The 9,388-nt window shown below is 37.0% G+C and overlaps 1 pseudogene; it reads left to right on the forward strand.

Annotated features, from left to right (window-relative positions):
* Window positions 1-345: 345 nt before the first annotated feature.
* Window positions 346-3,264, forward strand: LOC124922062 (annotated as a pseudogene).
* The last annotated feature ends 6,124 nt before the right edge of the window (window positions 3,265-9,388 follow it).

Below are 9,388 nucleotides of genomic sequence, written 5' to 3' on the forward strand. Positions count from 1 at the left end.
TTGGTTACAAAACCAATCGTTATAAACCTAATTAAAACCCGGAAAAAAGGGCGCAATATTTTGGCGTGTTTTTCAAGAGTTACTAGCGATTGACACTTTAACCAATAGTTATTACTAGTGATAGTAGCGATTGGTACCCACACCAATCGCTATTTTCTATTAAAATCAGATCTAAACCTACACAATGACAATGATTTTGACGCCGCCTATAGAAGACGAATCCATAATTATTTTCAAGTCTTCTCCCTCCATTTCAATTAGTCAACGTAAAATCACCAGCGATAGCTCCAAGCTAAGAGAGAGAGAGAGCTAAAAGAAGAGACGGAAGGCGTTCCACAATGGCGAATGGATCCAGATGTGTTTGCAAGGGCATTTGTCGAACCTACTACTCGACATTCGATATGAATCGAGCGACCCTCGCTAATCTATACATCGATGGTTGCAAGGGCGTTCCACAGTGGCGAATGTAAGGCCAGAAGTTCCTAAGCAACAATCTCCAACTCGCTGATGAACAACACGCTCTTAAGTTCAGCCATGTATGTACAATCAAACCTCAAACGCGCACATTAAGACCTTTCTTTCTTTCTTAATGTTGTTGAAATGGATGATTCGTGTGGTGATATTATAGAAATAGAACTGACAAAATACATGTTTGTTATCTGAGAACATACTTTATATTTGTTATGGTGAGAAAATTCGTGAAACTCTTTAGTTATTGTCATGTACATGCATCACAAATTTGCAAATATCTTTTGGCTTCTATCCAAGTGTAAGTGCTGCTCAGGATGGTTCTCAGTTGTATTAGAAGATTAGTTTTGGAAAGTGCTGCTCAGGATGGTTCTCAGTTGTATTAGAAGATTAGTTTTGGACTTACTATGGGTTATGGTTGGGCATGATACAGTTTCAGGGTTCCCAACCACACACGTGGATTCACATTCTTCTCATGTACTGTTATTGGAAGAAATTGATTCAACTGCTTGTCAAAAGTTTACTATGGAGAAAAAATGATATAGGTAATTTGATCACTATGTCTTTTGTTAATGCCAACAAAGAATAAGAACAAACTCTGATGTACTATTTATTTTTAAAGAGTTTTTTCACTTTAGTTTTGTGTAATAAACTCTTGTCGTAGAAGTAGAAAATACTTCCACGGCTGGTTGTGTTATTCATATAGCCAAAGCTCATTGTCATAACATCTAGTTAATTGGTTAATGTTGACATACTATTATGATCATCAATGATGCGAAATTAAATATGTTTCATTTTTCCTTTCAAAATGACTGTTTGCTCTAAATGTTCTTTCTAAACACAGCCTGGTGCTCTAAACTATGAAAAGAGACTCCACGAGATCAATACACTTGAATGGGAGGAGCTTCTAGCACTACATAACCAGTACAAGTCAGATGTTCAAGGTGGAGGTAACTGATCTATATTTTAACATGAAAATTGGAGTTCCATAAAATTGTTTTATCTGATTGATATGCTTAATATTTTTAGCTGGATTCCAGCAACATAATGAAGATGACACTTATGGATACACCATGAATGTATGTAGCTTTCTTTTCTATAATTGCTTTTCATCTTACAATTCGTCATTAATCATTCGTAATAAGTGAGTGGAATAGTGGTCCTCATATAATTTCTCGGTTTCAATCCATTGAAGAGTGTTGTTTGTTAAGTTGAATGTGATAAATCTTTAGGGTAACATTGCATCGATAAACTAATTTCCCTTGGTTAGTTCTTTTGGGAACTCTGGATATCTTATAGCAGATACATGTGATTCTCTAGGAACTTTAGCTAAAACTAAAATGGAAAATCATGACAGTTTTGGGAGATTAATGAGCTACATCATGGTTGATTCGCCAACATCAGTGGACGGTCCACTTATGGAGTCCTCTATTTCAACTGGTCATGAATCAATTACGTCTCCCACACTAGATCATCTTCAATCATCTGTTTCAGGTCAAATATTCAGTATAAATGATGTCTCTCCTGCCTGGGTTTTCTTAGATGAAGAGACAAATGTGCATTTCTTTTTTTTCTCTGGAATTGTAATTTGGTTGTCATCTACTTTATTCATTTTCCTTGCGTCTTTCCCTTCTAATAATAATAATAATAATTAGAAATGAGTTTGTCACTATCACAATCCCATTGAAAATCGCCAAACTTAAAATTGAAAATGATGATTGATGATAATTTTTTTTGGGTACAAGATTAATCTTAATAATGATTTATGGATAGTATCTAGATTATAGTATGATTTTTGTTGCTTTATTTGGTACAGAAATTATTTTCTAGATCATTATCCTAGTTATAATGTATTTTCTTTGTTCCATTTGGTTTAGAGATTTTTTTTTTCTGGATCATAATTAGATTTTTTCTTAGATCATGTTCCAAATTATTTTCTAGATCATTATAAAGTTCTAAATACTCATGTCCTTAGATTGATTTGTTGTTACAAATCTTTATAAGTGACATATAGTTAGAAAACATAAAGTTCTAAATACTCATGTCCTTAGATGGATTTGTTGTTACAAATCCTTATAAGTGACATATAGTAGAATGCCTTGAGATCTCCAGACGAAATCATTCTTATTAACCATGCTCATTCATTCATGACTTGTTTTATGGTTGATTATTCATTGCTATTGAGTATAGTTATGGTTGATTATTCTATAAATTTAGACATGCCTTTAGTTTAGTGGTAGTAGATATAGCTTCTCATGCACATATATCTATGGATGGAAAGTTCAAATTAGATATAAACACACAAAATTAATAATAATAATAATAATTCATTTCTACTACCTGTCTTAGCATCATCCGTTATGGTAGCTTTTCACACTATGCTTCTTCAAATGATGTCAGTGCTAAACAGTAGTAGACACGTTTGTTAGGTAGTTGTAGTATGTATTTCTTTACTTTGATCTTTGCAATTGAAGTTACAAATAAATACCTACCTTGTGTTTTTCTTATATACCAGATGTTTTATATCATGCCAACACCCCAGGGAAGCTTTTTTCGTTTTCAATGATATTTTCCGTCTAAACTATGCATAAATGTAAATTTCAAGCTGGGGACATTGTTGTGTTGGGGGGAGGGTGAATTCAAGAAAGACTTTTATTCTTGCATCTCCATTTTGATTTGATTTTTTTGTTGTTGCAACTATCAATCTTGTTGTGTGATATTTGTTTATGTTGTAAACAATGAATATTTTCCTTGTGTGAATGGAATTAGGAATGCAAGTAAATATATTATGTAGTACTAAAATAGATAGATAGATGGATATATGTTCTTTTTACAACAACAATAGAGAAGAAAAAGAAACCCTTACTTAGTCAATAATTCATCATCTTCTTGGTGCCAGTCCGAGCTCTGAGTAGGTTCAAAGAAGAATGTCACCTCCATCTTCTACAAAATTGTGACTTGTGAGACTCTCCATGGATTTTAGGTCATATCATCGTTATCCTTCCTCAATTATTTCCCTTCGTCGACCAGTTCTACATTCTTCCTTAGGGTTTCTAGAACATATGTACATTGTCTCTCATCCTCCAAGTAGAAGCTTTTGCGATCTAACCAAGCCTCAAGGTCCGACCACCATTGATTACCGGTTTCAATCGGTGAAACTGTAAAGTTGCTACTAAAATCGAAATACATTTTGTAGATCGTTGTAATTGAAGAATATGGATGCATCGTCTTGGCCTTCAAAAGCGAAGGTAATGCTCTGATTTATCTGTTGAGTATTTTTTTACTCTTATCTGATTTATCTGTTGAGTAAAACTTGTGATTTATGTTTAGATCATATACCTGCTGCACCGAAGAAGGAGATGATCCAGTTTCTGAAATGGGTGGGAAAGAGACTAGCTAAAGGAAGTGGCGATTGGTTTATTAACCAATCGCTAAATAGTTTTTTAATTTTTTATAAAGGAAATGACGATTGGTTATTACACCAATCACTATAGGCCTATATCGATTGGTTATCTACCAATCGCCGTTGCCAATTAAGGCAACAACGAGGACACCTCTACCGATTGATGACGATTGGTATATGAACAATCGTTATAGGCCTATAGAGATTAGTTTGGGGGTTAATAGCGATTGGTTTACCAATCGCTATAGGATCTTTTTTTACTAATGCTGGTTGCATCAAGCTAAGGCTCTAGCATCCATCCTGCATCAGAAAATCTGTTTCATGACTAATGACAAACTCGTCACCATAGAAGGTGAGAAATACATCACAACCATCGTCAGTTCAACTCATTCCACTAACCTGGAGATTGAGGTAAGTGGATTCGACATCTGTCCTATATTTAGGCAAGTTCAGAACACATCTTCCATTCTTGACTTCACTCCTTACAATGCAATATCCATGCGTCTCATGCAGAAAATGAGATATTTCCCAGGAATGGGTCTAGGGCCGAACGCTACCGGCTTGACTTATTTCCCCTAGTCTTATTACGACTCAGCCAACTTCAGTGTCGGTTATACTCCAATAAAGGGAGATAAATCCAGGAAAGGTAAAATTTCTAAATAATATGTACCTATTTTCTAACCCTAAATGGACAGTTTGTGCGAGAAGGAGAAACCACACTGTGTTTTGATTTCCTCGAACCTTTTTTCAACCAAGTTTTACAAACTCACTCTCCAGGTTTCAAAATCTTTTTAGATTATTCTTTTGATCCTAATTCATCCCTTAATATGATAAGGAAAATGACTGCTTGTTGGCATGAAACCCTGAAAAAGCTTGTTAGAGATCTTTCTCTAACGGACGAGGACGTGGTTGTTGATGAAGACTCTTGTAAGATAAACTCCACAAACCTACCAGCAGTTGATAAAGTTCATGTAATAAACCTGAGTGTTGATAGAAACATCACACCCCTTGTGGACTATGAAATTGTGTCTGATGTTGTAATAAATAAATAAGTCTGTAATGACAATCCTGATGAGATGTCATTTGCTTTTTGTAATAAAGCATCCAATAAAACGCTAGAGTATAATTTCGAATACATGTAAGATGATAATAATGTTTCATTCCAATCTGAATTTAATTTCAAAATGAAAAACTTCTTGGAATTCCGCAGTCGAGACGATAATCGATGTAAACCTCAATACTTAGGACGATCCTCAATCGTGTTGATTAGACAAAGCCTGAGTGATGATGAACTTCATGAGATGATCAAATTGCTGAAGACCAATTAAGATGTGTTTTTTCTAGTCTTACAAGGATATGCCCAGAGTGGATCATGCAATCGTTCGACATCAAATTCCTCTTTATCTAGAGGCAAAACTTGTTAAACAAAGGTTAAGACAGATAAAAATCGAGGTTGTTGCCAAGGTTAAGGAAGAAGTCCATAAACAGTTGGAAGAAAAAATCCTCAAAATTGTGAACTACCCCACATAGATAGCCAATGTGGTTTCCGTCTTGAAGAAGGACGGAAGGATGTGCGTGTGTGTGTAGACTAACGCGATCTAAACAAAACCAGTCCTAAGGATAACTTTCATTTGCCCCACATCGATATTCTAGTTGATCATGCTGTTGGAAATCAACTTTTGTCTTTCATGGATGGATTCTCAAGATATAACCAAATCCTGATTGCTGAAGAAGACAAAGAGAAGACTACCTTCATCACAGAGGTAGGCACGTTATGTTTCAAGGTCATGCTATTCAGTGTAAAAAATGTTGGAGCTACCTATCAATGAGCAATAATGATGATCTTACACGACATGATCCATAATGAGGTGAAAGTCTACATATACGACATGATCATAAAGTCTAAGGATCAATAATGCCATATTCTCAACTTAGACAAATTCTTGCAAAGAATTCGAAAATACCAGCTTTAGTTGAACCCTAAGAAGTGTGCTTTCGGAGTTACCGCCGGTAAAATTCTAGTATTTCACATCACCCAACGCGGAATAGAAATCGATCTCTTTAAAATCGAGGTCATTACGGTTATGTCGACGCCTCAGAATGAGCGAGATGTCCGAGGCTTCCTCGGTAGAATCCAATTCATTAGTCATTTCATCAGTAAACTAACTCTTACCTGTGATCCTCTTTTCAAGCTACTAAAAAGGATCAGAAATTCAATGGAATGACACTTATCAACAAGCTTTTGAAAAAATCAAAGACTATCTAAAGTCACCACCGATCCTTATGCCTCCAAGATCCGATGTTCCTTTAATTCTCTATCTCACAGTAACAGATTCGGCTATGGGCAGCCTTTTGGCTCAAGAAAATGAGGATAAACTCGAGATTTCCATCTACTACCTGAGCAAGAGAATGACTAGTTACGAATTGAACTATTCAGCACCCGAGAAAGTGTGTTGGGCACTCGCATGGGTCACCAAAAGACTGAGACATTATATGCAAGCCCACCCTATCAAGCTGGTGTCCCAGCTTGACCCAATCCATTATCTATTTCAGCGAACACTACTGTTGCCTAGATTCGCTAAATGGATGATGATCTCCGAATACGACATCATGTATACAACTCATAAATCTGTTAAGGGAGGTGTTGTCGCAGACTTCCTACCAGATCAGCCTATCATAGTCGAGTCTTCTTTTGAACTCGACTTTCCTAATAACTCCATAATGTCTATCTCTTCAGACATATGGAAGCTAATGTTTGATGTAACTTTGTCTAAATATGGCTATGGAATTGAAATTCTCTTGATAGATCTCAAAGGAACCTATAATCCCATCTCTATTAAGTTAGAGTATTCCATAACCAACAATGAGGCTGAGTACAAAGCATGTCTCTCAAGTCTCAAAATCGCATACGAAAGAGGAACAACTAAATTAGACGTAGTTGGCGACTCTAATCTGGTTATATCCCTAGTTAACGGAACATGGCAAGTACGAGGAGAAAATCTAAAACTCAATCACACTTCCCTACTCCGTTTTATCGACAAGTTTGATCACGTGTCTTTTGTACACGCACCAAGAAGCCAAAATCGCTTTGCCGATGCTTTGTCTATGCTAGTAGCTGTGACCCAAATTCCTATTAGAATTAAGGTCAAACCTCTAAAGATCCATCAGAAACGGAATCCGATTTCGAAGTCGGAGTGGTAGCCACCGTTCAAGTTCCCACCAAACTATGGTTCAATATTCTTCAAAACTACATCATGTATGGAGAATATCCGTCCCATTTCCGAGCTAAGGAACGAAGAGCCATGTGCCAATATTCCACCATCTATGCTTGGATAGCTAACAAGCTATACATACGATCTTTTGATGGTCAAAAAATTCTCTCCACCGATGGTCCCGAAGCACGACGGATCATAGAAGAAGTACATACAGGTGTGTGTGATCCACACATGAATGGACTAGCCCTTGCCAAGTAAATACTCCGCCTCCGATATTATTGACAAAACATCGAGCAAGAGTGCGTTAGTTATGTGAAAAGATGTCACCAATGTCAAATCTATGATAATCTAAAGCATATTCTAACATCTTTGTTATACTGAATGACATCACCATGGCTCTTTTCGACATGGGGCATTGATGTCATTGGGAAAATCTATCCCCATTCTTTCAATGGATACGAGTTCATACTAGTAGCCATCGACTATTTTTCTAAATGGGTCGAGGAAACATCTTATAAGATTCTCAAGTCTACTTAGTTAGCAAAATTCATCTGTGTTAACATCATAGCCAGGTACTGAGTACCTCATGCTATTATCTCGGATAATGGAAGACACTTACAAGGAAATGTTTTATCCATTCTTAAAGAGTTCAAGATTGAACATCACAAATCTTCACCCTATTGATCACAAACTAACGGCATGGTCGAAGAGGCAAACAAGAATATGATCAAGATCATCAAGAAGATGACCAACATGTATAAGGATTGGCATGAAAAGTTGTCATTCGCCTTATGGGTATATCGTACGACTGCCCGAGCATCGATAGACGAGACTCTCTATTCTTTGGTATACGGTATGGATGCAGTAAAACCCATCGAAATTGAAATTCCCACACTAAGAGTCCTATTGGAATCTCACATCGTTGAAGAAAATTGGGTGAAAGCTCGATACGACCAGTTGACGTTGATGGAATACCACATGTTAAACGTGGTATGCAAAACTCAAGCTTACTAGAAACGAATGGCTGATACCTTTAACATAAAGGTCAAACTCAGAAGCCTAAAAGAAGGTGACATGGTGCTCAAGGTAACCCGAGAACAGTTAGACCCTAGGGGCAAGTTCCGACCACAATGGGGATGTCCTTTCCCATCAAGAAAATTCTCTCTAGAGGTGCAGTTCAACTAGCGACGGTTGAAGGGGAAGAATTTATTGATCCAAGCAATATAAACGCCCTTAAACTATATTATGTCTTATATCATTTTGCGCAAAAACCACGGCTCTAATCTAGGCTTAGTAGTATTATCACGGCTCTAATTTAGCCTTAGCAGGATTATTACGACTCTAATCTAGCCTTAGTAGGATTACCATGGATCTAATCTAGCCTTAGCAGAATTACACCGACTCTAATATAGCATTATCATGATTACAACGATTCTGATCTAGCCTTAGCAAGATCATGATGGCTCCCGATCCAACCTTACTAGGATTAAGACTAGTTTAGTCTTCATGAACTAATCAACCTCCAATGGTGTATGTCTATACCACAACTCCCAGTTAGTCCCCAGATAAGAGCGGACTAATTGACCTCTAGTCTTGTACGACTATGGAAACATTCGCAAGGATTAGTCCCCAGCCTCTAAAGGACTAATCAAAGCAATGGTCTTATAGGAGCATATTACAATCCCCTAGAGTTAGTCCCCAATAAGGAGTGGACTAATCGACCTCTAACATTGTACGACTATGTCATACTTTCCCAGAACTAGTCCCCAATCAGGAGTGGACTAATCAAAGCTCTAGCCTTGTAGGGCATTTCCCCAACAGTTAGTCCCCAACACAAAGTGAACTAATTAACCTCTTAGTATTGTATTACTATGTTGAAATCCCCAACTAGTTCTCAGCTTCGTGTGAACTAGTCGACCTTTAGTTTTGTATAACTACATCATGAACATGAGAGAACTACGTGAGACCTGATTCCTTCAAAGAAAATAGAAGAATATATCAAGGACAAATGGAAGATACGTAGGAAGCCTTTGTATATGTCCTATCTCAATGAGCTCAAAAAGCTCAAGAAGCTCAAACTCAAAATAAATGAACTATTTCTATTTCTATTCCCCACGGGTCTTAGGATAATGGGAACCCTGGTTCTTTCCACCAACCGGTGATGAGGATTTTAGGAAACAAGTAAGGGCGAAAGTTAAGAGCATCTCTTGCAATCAAACTACGATTGATCTCCAAAAGCCCGAGTTTCCATAAAACTCCTATCGATGGATATCCTTAATAAGATCATTTCGTGCTACGCGAT

Source organism: Impatiens glandulifera, chromosome 1, assembly GCF_907164915.1.
Source record: "Impatiens glandulifera chromosome 1, dImpGla2.1, whole genome shotgun sequence".
Classification (NCBI taxonomy): domain Eukaryota; kingdom Viridiplantae; phylum Streptophyta; class Magnoliopsida; order Ericales; family Balsaminaceae; genus Impatiens; species Impatiens glandulifera.